We start from the raw sequence: 19,306 nt of genomic DNA on the forward strand, positions 1-19,306 counted from the left end.
TATATTCTGTGTTAAAAATATAAACTAAAAAGTTCTTCTCAAGGCAATGGTAGTACTTAGAGCTGTCAAACAGGCCAACCCACGGCGGGGCGGGTCGGCCCACCAATAACCCACCTTTTGACGGGTCGATGACGGGTCGACCCACCATCTTGGTGGGCTGAAAATCCTCAACCCAGCCCAACCCAAGGTGGGTTGCGAGTTAGGCGGGCCGGCCCGCGGGTTGGATCACGACAAATAAAAATAAATAAAAAATATTATAATTAATTATAAATATCATTTCATAAATAAATATTAATAGAAACATATTAATAAAAATTTTAATTATTGATTTCATGTGTGTAAATTTTATATAAAATAATTAATACAAAAAAAATCATAATTTTTATTAAAAAATACATATATAACAATAAAAATAAAAATAAATTATTAATTTTTCAGGCCCGCGGGCCAACCCAGGCCCACCGCTGGCCAACCCGCGCGGGTCACGAGCCTAGGCAGGTTGGCCTATCTAGGCCCACCTTTTGTTGGGTTGAAAATATTTCAACCCAACCGACTTAAATTGTGTGGCGGGCCAGGCCAACCTAGCGGGCCTAACCCAAATTGACGGTTCTAGACTAGTACTGTTTGACCTTATATCAATGGGAATAAGGGGAAAGTCTATGCTAAGTAACCGTCTCATTTTTTTGCATTTGAGATTGTTGGGATTTATTAAGCAAATATGATATAAATCGATCACAACTTACACAAGAATTCTATGTAGCAACTTCAAGAAATTAACCAGCAAGAAGACACACAAACCCAATTCCCAAATTGATAGCAAAACACTAACACAACAATCAATCACATAAGTAAACAATCGACAAAGTGATTTTACGTGGTTCGGTCGGTGATCCGTGCCTACTCCACGGGAGAGCAACGTAATAATCTTTATTAATCACAAACAAGGGAAAATCCAGCTTCGTGTTTGGATTACAATCTTTGAAGACTATGAACAATAATACGCATACAAGATTACCATCAAGCTCCGTAGTTTTTCAATTTCTCTTGTAGACTCTGAATCTCCTTAAGCTCCAAGATTTCTCTATTGGCTCGAAGAACTGATTCCTTCTTTCTGCCGTTGGAACAGTTGCAAGTATTAAAGACGATTCCATCTTCTGGGCTTATTACCAAGCCCAAATATAAAACCTTAAGCTGTTGTATATTATCAACTTATGGCCCATCTCTTTATCTTAGGCCCATTATCATGAGCCCAAGCCCAATTGAACTTGGCCCTGTCCTGTGCATGATCGGTTAGCACAATCTTAGAAACACTTCTCACAATCTCCACCTTGTTTCTACAATTTGACTACTAGGTTGCTCTCTTACCTAGCCATTGCTGGCTAATCTCTAGTTATAACATTAACCAAGTCCAAGCACTTCTTGAACTTAGGATAGGGCAATGACATGGTCATAACGTCAGCTAGATTGTTATCAGTATGAATCTTCTCCAAGATCACCTCACCTTGGGATATTACATCTCTCACAAAATGCATTTTCACATCAATGTGCTTCGACCTTTCATGGTAAACTTGATGTTTAGACAGATGAATTGCGCTTTGATTATCACAAAACACTGCAATCTTTTTCTGCTCTATTCCAAGCTCTGCTAAAAATCCCTTCAGCTATATAGCTTTTTAATAGCTTCTGTTACAACTATATACTCCGCCTCTGTTGTAGAGAGTGCAACAACAAATTGGAGGTTGGATTTCCATGTTACAGCTGTGCCGAATAGTGTGAAGATATACCATGTCAGTGATTTCCTAGTATCCAAATTACCAGTATAATCAGAGTCAACATACCCTACTACTTGATCCAGTCCAGCCTTCTGTCTTTCAAAATGCAAGCCCAGGTCTGAAGTATTCTTCAAGTATCTCATGATCCATTTTAAGGCTTCCCAGTGATAGTGTCCTGGATTTGCCATAAATCGTGAAACAACACTTATATCATAGGCTAAATTCAGCCTAGTACATACCATGCCATATATCAAACTCTCAACTCCACTGGCATAGGGTATAGCTTCCATCTCTGCTCTATCACTTTCATTTTTTGGAGACTAACTTGAAGACAACTTTATGTGCTGTCCAAGTGGAGTTTGAACTGGCTTAGCTTGATCCATCTGATACTTGAGTAACACCTTCCTTAGATAATTACATTGATTTAGGTGCATTGAATGCTTCTGCCTATCTTTTTTTATGTCCATTCCAAGAATCCTCTTTGCACATCCTAAATCTTTCATATCGAACTCTGAGTTTAACAGTTGCTTGAGGTTGAAAATCTCTTTTCTGCTATTGCTGGCAATTAGAATGTCATCTACATATATGAGTAGATAAACTAAAACTTGATCACCTGTGTATTTCAGATATACACAGCTATCAAACTGGCTTCTTACATAGCCTATGCTCACAATGAATGTATCAAATCTCTTATTCCATTGTCTTGGACTTTGTTTGAGTCCATAAAGAGATTTTTTCAGTAGGCAAACATTCTTCTGACCCTGATGACTTTCATAGCCCTTTGGTTGATCCATATACAATATCTCCTCAAGGTCTCCATGAAGAAAATCTGTTTTTACATAAAGTTGTTCAAGTTCAAGATCTAGATGAGTTACCAAAGCAAGAATTATTCTGATTGAACAAAGCAGAGTATTCAAAACTCATCCATGACCTGATCTTCTATGTTTCTACTTTGTTCTATGCTTATTCAAGGGAAACTCCCACTGGAATCAAACAGTAATGTTGAATCACAATCGATATAATAAAAGCCATATTTTTCGACTCATGTAACCATCAATTACCAATATTCACAAGAAATAGTATATTATCCTTTCAAAAAAAGGGAACCAAATTATCAACAATAAATCATAATCTCATCAAACCTTAGTTAAAAATTAAAAAAAGAAATGTACGTACAGATATCAACCGAGCAGTTTCTTCTATATTGAACTGCAACCTAACAACACGTGACCCTTATATCTTTCTGCAATACATCCACCCCATGTGCCCAAAATGGCTTATTCGCCTGCACAACAGGAATGTAGCCCTCAATTCCCAAACTGACCCTTATCTCTTTCTGCATTCCTAGAGGATGCCTCAAGGCTACAGCTCCACCGTAAATGTTAACTTTATCCTACATAATATTTTATTACTAACCAAACGGGCTACATTTTGTAAAGAATGGATTTAGGTGAGGAAAATACCAAGAAGCTTCAGATTAGCTTTGCATTCAGTTCATTTGTTAAATCAAAGTGACACATATATTTGCAGTAATCGTGAAATTCTTTGAATATAATTAAAGAGAATATCAGCATTGAAAGGAATATTTTATTCCTTAAAATTTCCTAATTCTAAAAAGATTTTATTAAATATCTTTTGCCTTTCTTGGACATAAAGTTATCTTTGTTTAAGTGATTTATTTCCTATTTGTGATATTGATGAGCTGATTAAAATATTTATCATATCATATTTAATATATATATCTTTCTATCTTGTAGATTTGATATGATCAAATCTAAGGAATCCTACGCCTACAAGGAAACATATTGAAGAAGGATTCTTGGTCTATTTATTGAGACAGACGTGCACAAGGAAGAGGGAGTTTTCTAAAAGCTGAAAATACGTACGTTGAGAGAAAGCTGAAGATCTTCTACACTTTGATCAATCATTGTTACTTGTTGCCTTGAAGAATTGTAGAAGCACTCGAAGATTGAAGATCAAAGAGTGTCTCGTCTCTACAAGTTTTGGCATCAAGAGTTTTTCTCCTTGTTTTATTTTCATTATTCTATTTTGCATAGAATTTTTAGGAGAACTTTTACTGTTTATTTTCTCATATGTTGGAGAAAATTGATTTTTACAATAATCACTAGTTTTAGGGTTGTAAAACTCTTTGAAAGTTTTCTAGTGAATTTTTGCCCTGAGGCTGCAAGAGTATTTTATACTCTTGCTTAAATCATTTGAGTCTATTTATTTGGTTGCTAGTTTAGCTTATTTACACTTTAAATTTTATTCCGCTGCAAATTACTCAGGGTGTTATAGTAGGTGTTGTCAACACCTTGTGACAACACCTCAAACTGTTTATGTGCAACCCATATTCCCTTACAAATGGCATCAGAGCCATATTCTTGATACACTAAGAACTGATGTTGACATGTTTATTTTATTACAAGGAAAAGATGGACTCATCGTCTGTTGCAAACTCGTTCTTGAAACCTCCGGCCCTTGATGGCACGAATTACGCACTATGAAAGAATAGGATGCGATATACTATTAAAGCAATGGATGTTCGTGCTTGGAAAAATATTCTGACTGGTTGGACTCCTCCAAAGACGCTAGATGAAGATGGAGATTGTATCATCAAGCAAGAAGAAACTTGGACTGCCAAGGAAGCACAAAGTTCAAGCTACAATGCTAAAGCACTTAATGCAATTTTTGCAACTGTGGATATGAGGATATATGGAATCATATCTGACTGCACTGTTGCTAAAGATGCATGAGATGCTCTTCAAGAACATTGTGAAGGAACTGATAGTATGAGAAGAACAAGATTGAGATTGTTAAATGCAAGATTTTAGAATATCAGAATGAATGAGAATGAAACTATTGCTGATTATGATAAGAAACTTAGTTAGATAGCTACAGAGGCGCATGCTCTTGGAGGACCTATTGCTAGTGAAACTATGGTGAACAAGGTTCTTCGATCCTTGCCTAAAAGATTCAATGGGAAGATTTGGGCGCTTGAAGAAATAAAAGACACTTCAAAGATGAAGATGACTGAACTGATTAACATCCTTCAAGTTTTTGAGATGAATAACACCGAACAAGAGAAGGATAAAGAAAAATCAATAGCACTTCAACTTCTCTTATGACTAGGAAATTCAATGATTATCTGAAGAAGATAAAAGAGTCAAGAAAGACGGATCAAAAACTCAAGACTCCAATGTTCTCTAACAAGCCTATAAGGATTACTGGACCAAAACAATCACCAAGGAAATCTGTTGAAACTCATAAACCACGACTGATGTTGGAAGGAAAGAAAAAGGTTGTTTCAAAGAGTTGGACACTGTTCAATGTCATGCTTTTCAAGGATTTGGACACTATGCAAATGAGTGTGCCAACATGCTTAAAAAAGGAATGAACACATATTTGAGTGATGAAGAGTCTGAAGAAGAAGAACAAGAGGATGAAGAAAGCCATACTGCCTTGTCAGCCCTACTGAAGAGAAAGAAAAAGTTTCAAGTCAATCCTTTAGGTGTTGCCGCAGGTGTTGCCACACCTGGCCACAACATCTCCCAAAGGTCAGTATGTTTGAATTCCTCCATTACTGATAACATGTGTGATAATGATACAGGTGAAGAGATAATGTCCATGGAAGAAGCTCGGATGATGTTTGAAGAACTTCATACTGATTGGATCGAAAGGAATAAGCTAAACACCATTTTGTCAAAAGAAAATTATGATCTGAAGGCTGATGTGTCAAGGTTGGAAGTCATGCTGAGTAAGAAAGACATGGAATTAAGTCAAGTGAAGGAAGAACTCAGAAAGTCAAAAGCTACTTTGGCTAAGTTTAATTCTAGCACTTCCAAACTTGATTCGTTACTCATGATGGGAAGAGATGGTACAACTGGTTTAGGTTTTGAAAATAGCATATTTAAGGTCGGTGAAAGTTTGAAAGGCCCTGTGTTTGTCAAGGAAAGTTGCAGTACTGAAAGCTCAAATAAAAAGGCCTCACCAATTGTCCCTTCAAAACCAAAGCCACAGCCTGTTGCTCCTTCAAAGTCTAGAAGGAAACGTAAGTACATCTGTCACTACTGTCATAGATCTGGTCACATTAAACCGTACTGTTTTAAGTTGCATAAAGACTACATGTATAGATCTGCATCGAAGGTGTTGCCTACGGTGTTGCCAACACCTCCCCACAACATCTCCGAAAACAGATCTTATGTAAGAAAGGTTTGGGTACCAAAAAGCTGATATTCAATGTCATATGATTTATACTGCTTTGTTTCAGGTGCTTGGTACTTTGATAGCGTAGCTCACGTCACATGACAGGTTCCAAGAAGTTTCTCACTGACTATATTGAACAGAAAAGTGAAAAAGTCACCTATGGTGAAGGTTCAAAAGGAAACATTGTTGGGAAAGAAACTCTGAATGGTGCTGGTTTGCCTAAGCTTCGCAATGTGCTTCATGTTGAAGGATTAACTGCCAATCTAATAAGCATAAGTAAACTTTGTGATCATAATTTTCATGTGCAATTTGATAAGAAATTATGAAAAGTTTTTGATGATTCAAATTTGTGTGTCATGACAGGTACAAGGTCATCGGATAATTGCTATCAACTCGAAGAAGATATGGCTTGTAGGCACACAAAATTGAATGAGTTTGATCTATGACATCAAAAATTGGGTCATGCAAATTTCAAGACATTAAAGAACCTAAGTAAGTTAGATGCTGTCAGAGGTATGCCTAACTTAAAATTTGGTGTTCTATTTGTGTGTGAAGCATGCAAGAAAGGAAAGCAGACTAAGGTGTCACATGAGGTGTCGCCAACATCTGTGACAACACGCTGTCTTGAGCTTTTACATATGGACGTGATGAGTCCAATGGATGTTGAAAGCTTTGGTGGTAAGAAATATTTTTTTGTGTGTGTGGATGATTTCTCACGATATACTTGGGTAAATTTTCTGAGAGAAAAATCGGACACATATGATGCATTCAAGAAACTGCTCACTAAGATTTCGAATCTATTCAATCTGAAGGTAATCAGAATTCGTACTGACCATGGTAAGGAATTCGAAAACTCTTCTTTTGCAAGTTTGTGTGATAAGAAAGATATTTCTCATGAATTTTATGCTCCTAAAACTCCGCAACAAAATGGAATTGCTGAAAGAAAAAATAGGACTTTGCAAAAGATGGCAAGAGTGATGTTGAGTTCGAAAAATATTTCAAAACGTTTTTGGGCTGAAGCCTTGAATACTGCATGTCATATTTCAAATAGAGTTTATTTGAGGAATGATACTACTATGATGTCCTATGAAATTCTCTTGGGAAAAAGGCCAAACCTTAAATATTTTCATGTTTTTGGATATGTATGTCATGTTTTGAATGATAGAGATCATTTTGCTAAATTTGATGCAAAAAGTGAAAAGTGTATGTTCTTGGGATATTCATCAAATAGCCGAGCCTATAGGATGTATAACTTGAGAACAAGGACTATTTTTGAGTCAATTAATGTTGTTTTTGATGACTTCGCAGATCTAAAGAAGAAAACAGCTGAGGATGATGTTAATGATCTGCTGGACAATTCTGGAAATTCAGATGTTGTCAATGGAGTGTTGCCAACACCTTCGATAAAACCTCCTACAAAAAATCCAGAATCAAAAGTTGAAAAGCCTACTGATGAGAATACTGATGAGAACAGTGAGGTAAACAAAGCTGGAAAGAATGTTCCAAGCAGAATTCAGAAGAATCATCAAACCTCACAAGTCATTGGAGATGTGCATGGAGACTTGCAAACTCGAAGGAAAGAGAAAGTGGATTATCGAAAGATGGCAGGTTTGTTGTGCATGAGTTCTACGTATTCTCAGGTAAGATTCTCTTGTTTCGTGTCAAACATTGAACCCAAAAAGGTTGAAGAGGCTTTAAAAGATGAATTTTGGGTCAATTCTATGCATGAAGAGTTAGAACAATTTGTTAGGAACGATGTTTGGTACTTGGTACCGTGTCCTGCTCATGGCAATGTTATAGGAACTAAATGGATTTTTAAAAATAAAACTGGTGAGTCGGGAAACATCATTAGAAATAAAGCTAGGTTGGTAGCTCAAGGGTATACACAGGTTAAAGGGGTGGATTTTGATGAAACCTTTGCTCCTGTAGCCCGCATTGAGTCTGTCCGAATTTTGCTTGCTATTTCGTGCAACATGGGAATGAAACTGTTTCAAATGGATGTAAAAAGTGCCTTTTTGAATGGGATCCTAAATGAAGAAGTTTTTGTGAAACAACCTAAAGGGTTTGAGGATTCGAATCATCTTGATTATGTGTATAAGTTGAAAAAGGCATTGTATAGATTGAAGCAAGCACCACGTGCATGGTATTGGAGACTAACTGATTACTTGCTCAATATTGGCTTCAAAAGGGGTGAAGTTGATAAAACTTTATTTGTGCAAAAGTCTCAAGGTAATATCTTAATTTGCCAAATTTATGTGGATGATATAATTTTTTATGCTTTAAATGATAAACTTGTTGATGATTTTGTGAAGTGCATATCTTCTACATTTGAAATGAGCATGGTTGGTGAGTTAACATATTTCTTGGGCTTGCAAGTGAAACAAATGCATGATGATATATTTTTGTGTCAAAGCAAGTATGCTAAAAATCTTGTGAAGAAGTTTCTGAATGACAACACTAAACACATGGGCACACCTATGGGGTCTAATGAAAAATTATCTAGGGATGATGTTGCCGAAGGTGTTGACAACACCCTCTACAGAAGCATGATTGGTAGTCTTTTGTATTTAAGTGCTACTAGACTTGATATCATGTATAGTGTTTGTTTGTGTGCTAGATACCAGTCTAACCCAAAAATTACTCACTTAAAGGCTGTGAAACGTATACTGAAATATGTGGCAGGAACTTTGAATTTGGGTTTATGGTACACTAAAGAAACCAATTCGAATTTGGTAGGGTTTAGTGATGCTGATTGGGCTGGGGATTTAGATGAGAGAAAGAGCACTTCGGGAGGATGTTTTTACTTAGGGAATAACCTAGTGTCTTGGTATAGTAAGAAACAAAACTGTGTCTCACTGTCTACTGCCGAGTCTGAGTATGTTGTTGTTGGTAGTTGTTGCTCATAACTTCTTTGGATGAATCAAATGCTAAATGATTATGGTGTTAAGAGTGATACTCCTATTCTGTACTGAGATAATTCTAGAACATATTGACATTAGACATCACTTCATTTGAGATTTGGTCGAGAAAAGCATGATATTAATTGAGTTTGTTGGAACTAATAACCAATTAGCTGATATATTCACAAAAGCTTTGGATTTCGAGAGATTTTCCAGTCTAAGGAAGTCTCTCAGTATGTGTGCATTATAGATAGAACTGAAATGTTGTCAGGAGTGTTGCCAACACCCTGTGACAACACCTTTTCATGCATCTGCATTTTTAGGATCTTAGGCATATTGCATTCATGCATTCATTCTGTTTTGTGATGTGTTGGATATTTTGTAACCATTGACTAGTTTTCACTCAGGATTCTTTTCAAAAATATTTTTATAGCTTAATATGGATTAATTGGAGAAAAATTATGATTAATTCACGAAGTAGTGGAGGGATGTTCGTGTATTCCATGATCATTGTTCCAAGTGAAAAGTGACTTTGCAAATTCAGGATAACAAAAGAACAAGGATGACTAAGCTTGAACTGAGTCAATCATCAAATTTGATTGAAAATCAGAAGCAAATGGAAAAAGCTACCTAAAGGGGTCCATTTGAAGATCGTTCCTTTAGTGTGCAGGCTACTTGTAGTGGCCCGTATCCAAAACTAATGATTAATGAGTAATTAATCGTATAATCATGTTGAGACTAAGTAAAACATGATTAAAGAAATTTTAGATGAATTAAGGGACTTTGAAATGGATCCATAACACTCGAAAATGGTCCAGAGGGTCCCAAGACTCGAGCAGGATCGGAGCCACCGATCCAGGATCGGAGCTTCCGATCTTGGTGAGTTCGGAACCACATCGGAAGCAAGGCAATCAGAGCTTCCGATCGACCGTCGATGACAGGTGTGTGGTTGCATGTGGATGGGATTGACGCATGGCATCGGAGCTTCCGATCGGAGGAACGGAGCTTCCGATCTGCACGTTCGGAGCTTCCGATCGAGGAACGGAGCTTCCGATCGATGCCTATAAATATGAGGTCCGAGCTCCTCATTTCTTGCCAATTCCGAGTTCCTATCTGTATGGCCCTGAAATTAATTATTTCGAGATTAGCAGAATTGATTATTATTATAATTTGGAATTGTTGGAGATTATTTGAGTCGGGATTGAATTGATTTAATTTGGAGATTCAGGGACCGAATTGCAATTAAACCGGTTTACTAGTCAAGGGAGATTATTATATTATTTGTTATATATAATATCTACCTCTCACCATCACTCTCCACTCCTCTCTCTTTCTCCTTCCCCTCTCCCTCACGCCTAAAGCCGAGAAACCATGGCCAACGATTCTCCAAGCTTTTCTTCCGTCCGATTCGCACGATCCGTCCGTTAGAATTTTGAATGGAAGACATATTCACGATCACCGCAACGAGGGCTTCTTTCTGACGTAAGTTTTGCTACGATCCACGAACTTTGATTTTTGTTGGGTTATCAGAATTTGATAATCTTTGAGTATGATGTTCTTGAGCTAGCATAGATCGTGTATTCGAAGTCGGTTCAGAAAAAGGACGAAGTTTGGATTTTATATGATTTTTGGGGTTTAATTTCGAAAATGGGTTTTAAGATTGTGGTTAGATTTGGTTGTTTTTGATGGATTGGAATATGATGTGAGATGGTTTGAGTTGTTTGTTGATGTTGGTAAATTGTGGTTTGACCGTTTATAGCCGTTATGCCGTCGAAATCGAGTTTTGGATTATCGGTCGTTTGTTTCGGTTTGATTTCCGGATTTGTTGAGTTTTTGAATTGATATCGAATCCGTATGTTCAACATTTTCAGATTTAGTTGACGATTCGGGTTTGGAACGAATTTGAGAGTTTGAACCGATTCGAGAATTGAAGACGGTATATTGATTGAGTTTCTTTGCTTTGATTTGTTTTGATTCGATTGATTATTGATTGAGTTTGTTGTTATTTTCAGACTTGAATCCTCGACGAACTTGAAAAGGTAAAAAGACGACGATTGAATGAACGGGTCGATTAAATCGAATTTGAATTAATTCGAGTGCCCGAAAGAAATCACATACTCGTATGCTTTTCAAATTATTTGATTTTAAATGGAATGAGTTTAGTTTCATTTGCATACATCTTGAGCCGAAGATTCGATTCGTTTTGAATTTAGACGATTTAGGGAGCTATATTGAAGTGGCTTTGGATTTCGAGTTTTTCCAATTGCTAGAATACTTCTTATAGTTGCTCTGAAGTCTAGGGGTCTGAGTTGAGCGACATCCACCCCGAATGGGTGTGTCGGTGAGTTGTTCGTGAAAACTTGACCCTGGGATCCCAACCGAGTACTGATTGATATTCGATTATCCGATTAGATAATCCCGAGTTTTGAAGTCATGCATTGCATTTTAATGCATTTCGAGTCGATAGCTGATATGCCTTTTTGAATTAATTGGCTCGTTGTTTTATATAGCATGAATTGTTATATTATTTGAAATTGCTTTATTTGTCTCTTTTACTGGGAATTATATTCTCACCGGATTATCCGGCTGTCGTTTTGTTTGTATGTGTACTTGACGGCAGGTGGGGCAGGATCGAGTCACAAGCTGCATGACTAGATCGAGTTGGAAGTGATAGAAGTGAGACACCGTGCGTCGTAGGGTTATGTCCTTGAACTTGTATTATTTTGATTAGTCAAACGAACCCTATTGTCAAACTTGTAATTGTATTTTTTGGGCAGAACTTAGAATATTGTATGTTCTAAATGTTGATATATATATATGTGTTCTTGAGTTTAGAATTGATCGGAAATGCTCTTGGTTGTTTTCTTCAGTGTTTTTGGGTTTTTGTCCGTTTTGCCTGCGCGCGGGCGAGGCTAGACCTCGCGCGCGCGCGGCTAGCTTGGAGGGGCTCTGGAAGTCTTGCCCGCGCAGGCGCGAGCACTTCCGTGAGCCTCTGGACCTTTTGCCTGTGCGCGCGCGAGGAAATAGCTCGCGCGGGCGCGAGGCAATCCTTAAAAAAAAAAAAAAATTTTATTCGATTTTACGCGGCTCTTCGTGTTCGATTTTGTGTAATTATTTGAGAATAGAAGATTAGAAACGGGGTCTCACATTAAGTGGTATCAGAGCCCATAAGATTCTTGGAACTGAATTAGAGTGAGCGGGGTAGATCGAGTCCGCATGAATTGAACTCTCGCATGTGATTGATTTATTTAAATGATTTATTTACGATACATGCGAGCATGCTTTATTGATTTAGAATTATTTTAATTACATGACTATGTGATTTAAAATTTAAAGCATGAATTACTTGAAATATGAACTGTATTTTAATTTCGGATCCGAGTTTCACCATCTGCTTGAGCTAGCAGATCAGAGATTGTTTGCGATGAGAATTAGAATTTGATTGAGAACCAAAATTCAGTGATTTGTAGTTGAACGAACTTATCGAAAAGAGATGTGGGACACCGAATTTTGAGATGGAGATTTTGTGTCCATTTCTTACTGATTATCAGAATTTTGTCCTGAAGAACTTTAGCAGACGACAACCAACAATAACTCCTTCGACTGATCTAGATCGTACCACTATTGCACTGATAGATGTCACACCTACACCGATGGAAGTACTACCGAGGAGGTTTTAGTCGTTTATATTACCAATTTTGAAGAGTACCGAGAATGTTATCTGATGTAGAAGTTGAATAGAAGAGATCGATAAATTGGGTGATTCTCTGAACTACACAGATGATCGGAGAATTCGGTTAGTGTGGTACCAACTTAGAGAATTGATAAAATTTGGTAGAATTGGAGAAGAGAGCTTTATGGAATCAAAGTTCGATCACTTTTTGGAATCCGCTTTCATCCGAATTTCTTCGACAGACTCCTTTTCACCGCTTGATCAGAGTCAGAGGAACGTAGAGATCATCTTTAACCAAAGAGGAAGCAGTTTATGAAATCAGTGAGCAGTGCTTTGAGATCAAAAGACACTGTCAGGTCTGTCATCAGCCCGGACACTATGTCAGAGTTCGTCATCATAATATTATCGAGAGATCTTCGAAGAGGAATTCCTTTTGTAGTCAGCTCTGATAGAGATGCAAGCCGTTTCAGTTGCTCCTTTTGGCCGCAATAGCAGAATCTTGGAGAACTCAACCTTATGACGAATCAATATTTGAGGCAACAGATTCTAGTTGCACTCTTATCGAGGATCAGAGTTAGATTTCACCGATGACGACTGCAGGAAACAGTAGAGTATGTTTTCTATTCTTATTCTGATATGATCGGTTACACACCTTATCTTCTTCTTATTGATATTTATTGATGCATCTCGGTTGTTGAATTTTGATTAGCAGTAGTCGCAATTCTTGAATTGATGGGTTAAGTTGGAACCGAGCAGTAGTGTACTTCAGATTCTGATTTGATTGAGATTTTGAATTGATTGTAACTGAGTTGTATCGTACTTCAGTTATCAGATTTTGATTTGATTGGTTGTTAGTTGCTTTATTCAGTACAAGACTACAGTGGATTTGTTTCAGGAAGTCGACAGATTCCGATCCGAGTCAATAGACGAACGGAAATCCTCCGGTAAGGATTCTCGATTCCAAGATTCCTTGTTAGTTAATCTGCTGAATGACCTTCTGATTTCAGAACTTTGCGGAGGAATTCTCTTGTTCAACTGATGTCCTAGAAACTAGCCTGATTTGGTTGATAAACCAGTGGTTAGAGAGTTGCTGTTATCATCCAGATGAGATTTCTGGATTGCCTCTGAGTCATGAGGTTAGATTCAGCAATGACTTGAGATCAGACATCATCAGCTGAGAGTTTGATGGAAAGTAATATTGAAGACTGGACTTGGATCGAGGTATGACTTTTTTTTGAGTATAGTCGTACCGTTTGAAGAGAAACTCGTCTACAGTATTGTAGATCTTTTGAACTGAATATATCAGAGATATTTATATGGAATTAGAAATCCTCATCGATCTTTTTGTTTTCTTTTCGAAAAAATAGTACTGATCTTACAGAGTATTGAAGAAAGGTCTTACAGAATTATGTGCCGAGACGTTGCATGCTATGCTATTGAAGTCTAAATTTTGATTGTATCGAGATGTACTTTCTTCAATCATATTAATTCTAGAGCTGGAATTTCTGTGATTGTTGCAAGACCGAAGTCGCTTGATTTAAGGACAGTCCTACTTTTGTACCTGAGAATCGAATATTTTGAATTCTATATCAGATTTTCGAGAAATTCTTATCGTCGTGGAGCCGATTTCTCATCTAACTCTAGAGAATGCACTTGTACCTGAATCGAATCTTATGAGATCAGTTTATTGGACATGAAGAAGAGATCGATCCGAGCTCCAGTATTTCTTGTTTTCCTCTGTACTGATGATCTTCAGTGCATTGAATTTTCTTATCTAGATTCTGGAGGTATTCTTATTCAGAAGAAATCTGTGATAGCTCAGTCATGGTAGCAGATGGAGCAGTTCGAGGATCAACATCCTTTTCGTGATATGGAATTGACAGTGATCTTATTGCTGTTAGATCGGACATCTTTATCTCCAGTGAAATTTTCGAAGTCTTTTTGTTGAACTGAGAAGTCAGAGTATGAGTTTCGCAAACGAACTGATTTTGAGATTGAGGTACAGATTGGATATGATGAAGATTCTGATGGTGAATTCCAGTATGATCCGAAGTGACACGATGCAATGATTGAGGTTTGAGCAGAATTATCTATTATTATTTTTATCTATTGCCGTTATTCTCTTTGAGCCGATGAGTCTGTTCTTATTTTATCTACTATCCTTGACTTCGTCGACCGATGAGTGTTGCACTTCTGATTTGGAGTCTGGAACAGATATGAAGTTTATCAGAATTCTTTTATCCGAACTGAACCAGAATTGATTTAGAAAAGATGGAAATCGCGCAGAAAACAGATTCGAATTGGAGAATTTAGTGAAGAAGAATCAGAACTGGGCATAGATTGAATTTCAGAACAGTGACGATATCTCAGTTGTGAGTATTTGTGTTTTGTGCCGGAGATTTTGATAGAGACCGAGTATCTTGAGATTGGCACTTTGCGGTTCTTCAGTATTCTTTCAGACGACCGAAAGATATTCAGAGGATTGAGAAACTGACCTTTGTAGGGACAGATAAGAACGATGTCCGAAGTATGATTTCGTAATTGCTAAGTCTGTCCACAGTTGATAGCTGATTGAGAGAAGGAACCGGCTATCTGTGGTACAGTTCATTGTCAGAATGAAAAGAAGATTTCTTTTCGACGAATACCTTTCTGAAGCTATCGATCAGTCTGGAAGCCAGCTGAACTTTATTAGACCGATTGAAAAAATCTGCTTTTGTATTCCGTATGGAATGAAGTCCTGACTCGACCCGATATTGAGAAGTTGGTCAGAAAGAATTTCAGATTGTTTTGCTCTGTCGTGGTTTTATCCGTGCAGAATAGAATTGGGAGCGTTCGGCATGTGGTCACGGAGGTACAGAACTGTCTGATTTGGAGATGCTATCTGATTATAATCAAAGTATAACTATAGTCTGCTTCTGTGTCCGTACAGAATAGATTTCAGACACAACAATATGAATGAGATTGTTGTCAGGAGAATTTTCAGATAGTTGACTTGTCAAAGTCTGTCCTTTCCGAATAAGATTTTGAGTTAACTCTCCTCTTGAACTCAGTCTTTGAGAGACTTTTGTTATCGGATATAAATGAGTTCAGTTTATTATCCTCAGAACGACGGACAACCAAAAATTAGCGATATAAACGTTAAGAGGATATGAGGAGCTTTAGTGCTTGATTTTGGCACTAGATGAATGAATTTTCCATCTTGGCGAGGTTTCTGTACAACGGTTATCAGACGAGTATTTTGATATCATCTGTCGTAAATTAGTTGTACGAGAAGAAATGAGAATCCCAATTGAATTGGGGTGATTTTCTGAGTTCCCTGACTTGGGATCAGTTTTGATTCGAGGTTCGATAGACGGATGGAGAATTCCTGTCTAGGATAAAGACAACTTGAGAGGAAGGATGAACGAAGTATTCGAATTCCGACACAGATCTCTGTGCTGATGTTTAGTGAGGCCGAGTAATTCAGAAGATTACTCCTTTAGAGGTTGTGGCAGGTTTGATAAGAGAGAGAACTGTCTCGATGAACTCTCGAGTCCTTTTGAGATTCTAGAGGAGATAGGCGACCTCGCCTACCGACTTTTACTCCTTCGGTTCTCTTTGTTTTCCACTACCTTGATCTTCCGTATTCATCAGGTATTTCTCGTGAAAGAGTGGGTGCCCAGTGAGCCAACTTGTGGCTATGGGCTTTGATGACTCTTTGTACAAACGATCTTTTGTTTAATGTAATTTACACTTTTATTAATGGCAATGACTTTATCTTTCTTCATATTGTTATATTGTGATATACTATTGTTGTTTTGATAAAGACCTTGAATATACTATAGTGTATGTAAGATGTGGTAGAACATGGGGATGTCTATCATGAAATACATCTTATAGTCACTGTATATTCTAAACTGTTCCTAGTCGATTGAGCCGTCCGATAATAAGGATAAGGATCGCTCGAGTTTGAGACTAGCATTTGCGATGCGGAGTACCACGTTTCATTGGTAGGGAACATGGAGATGTTCGAAGCATGCAAATGGATATTCATAGGATGAATAATCGAACTACCCTATCCGGACTTTCCAAGTGGTTATCACTTATCGAGTGGATAAAGTCCGCGGTTTTGGTTGTACACCATTAGTCCTTACTACTTGAAACATCATGGAGACTCTATATGCTAGTACTGTGCTTTGACTCGTTTACCGACTCTATGGGGGTCATCAGGTGTCGGGATTGGGTACAGTTACAACACATATAGGAGTCGATGCATTGTTGTCAAGGATTCACCACATACTTGCGAGTGTGGATATCCTATGCGATCTGAGGAGATATTAGTGTGACGAATCTCTGGCCAGAGTACTTGATGTGATTTAAGAAATGGTTTCTTAGTAGCACATGCGATGTCACTAATTTGATCTTCAAGATGTATTGCATAGTTATCGAATCTTGAGCGACTCTCGATATACCAATGGTTGTTGATTCGATCGGGATATATGGATGAAGGGACCGTACTGTACGCTAACCAAAATCTACTGGTTCTTGTAGGCACTATCAGTGATACCTAGGGAATCATGGGGCGATGTTGCTAGGCGCTTTACCATGATTCGTTGGGCAAGTCGGAAATCGTTGTTCCGAGTCACAAGTAGTTGTGAGCCCACGGCTAGCTGTATCCCTGAACCATTGAGGGTCACACAGTGTAATGGAGTTTTAATCCCCGTTGAGATAGTTAAATTTAAAGAGTTAAATTTAATGAATAAAGAAGTTGGACTTCTTAAATAAGAGTAAGGGAGTAGGATTTCCTAAAATGACATAGGGATGGACATTTTTGGAAACCACTGAATTCGGATTCAGGAAAATTTATCTAGACTTTAAAATGTGCAGAAATGGTTTCTGTGCACATTGGTGAAATCGGTTCATCAATCGGAGTCACGATGAATTTTATATTAATTTCTGAACATGCGGGCTTTGCTTGTCGGGCCTCAACTTATGACTAATGGGCCCTAAGGTGTTAGTGGCCTGCATTATAAATAAGTTATTGCAGTACAGAAATTAGACACAACAGGTCATAAATTTTGAGAGCAAAATTTCGAAACCCTAGCCTCTCTCTCAAAACAAATCGGCCGCCCCCTTCCCTTCTCTGCGTGAGAAATTCCGGTCTGTGATTTTGAATTGCAATCTGGAATAGCGAATCAAATTCGTTTATTCTCTTCGTAGAAAACTTCTGATAGATTTTCTAGTGCAATCTATCAGAGGGATTAAACCTCCATTCGTGGACCTGATAGAAGGAGTTCATCAGTTCCTGGGAGATACAAGAAGCGCAGAGAAATCTGTGTGGTGTCCAATAATCTCGCTTCGAGATTGAAGGTAAAATTTAATTAATTGTTATTTGAATTTTACACACACAATATAATTTAATCGTTGAATGGTTGATACCCACACCATGGAATTGTTCCATGATAAAATTTTTAAACTTCCGCTGCACCGGGTATCAATCGTGATTGATCTGGGAACACGCCAGTTTTCCAACAGTGGTATCAGAGCCAGGTTGCTCAGATCAAACGATTAAATTAATCGATTGTACAAAAATTTTTGATTCTCGGTTTTTGAAACAAAAATAAATATTTTTAAATAAAATATTTTTTTCGGGGCAAAACCCGGGCAGCGATTGGATCGCTGCCCGGTGGGGCAGCAATTGTTGCTTCGTGCGCCGCCCACGGCTGCGCTCAGCGCCGCCAGGGCAGCGCTCGGCGCTGCCCAGCGCAGCGCTGTGCGCTGCGCAGGGCAGCGCTGGGCGCTGCCCAGGGGCGGCGCCAGGCGCCGCCAGGGCAGCAACTGTTGCTGCCCTAAAGGGGCAGCCGGGCTGCCCCGGCCCGCGCCTACGGGTGCGGGCCGGCCCGGGAGTGTCCCGGGCGGCCCGCGGGAAAAAATTAAATTTTTTATTTAAAATTAATTTTAATGTGTTAAAATTTTATTTTTGGTCCGGTCAAAAATTGTTTTTGATTGGTTCACGAGATTTCGGATCGAATTGTTCGAGTCCGTAAATTTTAAAATTGATTTTTGGATAAATTTGAATTTTTGGAAAATTTTAATATTTTATCCTTAAATTGAATTTTGAAATCAATTATTTTGGTACAATTGATGATAAGATTTGATCTTATGATATATTAAGTAAAATATGATTTTATCTATAAAATTGGATTTTGTAGATAAAATATGATTTTATTTGATAAAGAGATAAAATATGATTTTATATGTGAAATGAGATTTTATATGTAAAATATGATTTTATCTTGTTTAAATTTGAATTGCCACTGCATGTTATCCAATAAATTAATTTTGAATTAAAAGTTATTGGATAAGGATGATCGATTGCCATGACCAATTTTGTAGGTGTATGTTAGGAATTTACATTTTGTTTTATTGTTGTTGGTTTTATTAATGGGCCTGGTTTATGGCCCAATATGAATGTCATATGTAATAAAAGTGGGCTTGGTTTATGGCCCGTTCCCACCCCTAAAAATGTATCCCCTACTTGTCATTGTTATTTATTGTAAATACATTAGATTTAGTGGGAGATCAAGATTTGAAGATGGTGGGCCCAGCAGACAATAAAGACAGAAGAAATGTAAATTGGAAGCACATGTAATAGGATTGCATTGCATACTGCATATTACCTAGGATTGGACTAAGACTCGTGATTGGCAACCACGGGTCAATTAGAAATGGAATCGATCATCCTTTATAATATATGATATTATGATTGTATGCAT

Source organism: Henckelia pumila, chromosome 4 (genome assembly GCF_033568475.1).
Source record: "Henckelia pumila isolate YLH828 chromosome 4, ASM3356847v2, whole genome shotgun sequence".
Classification (NCBI taxonomy): domain Eukaryota; kingdom Viridiplantae; phylum Streptophyta; class Magnoliopsida; order Lamiales; family Gesneriaceae; genus Henckelia; species Henckelia pumila.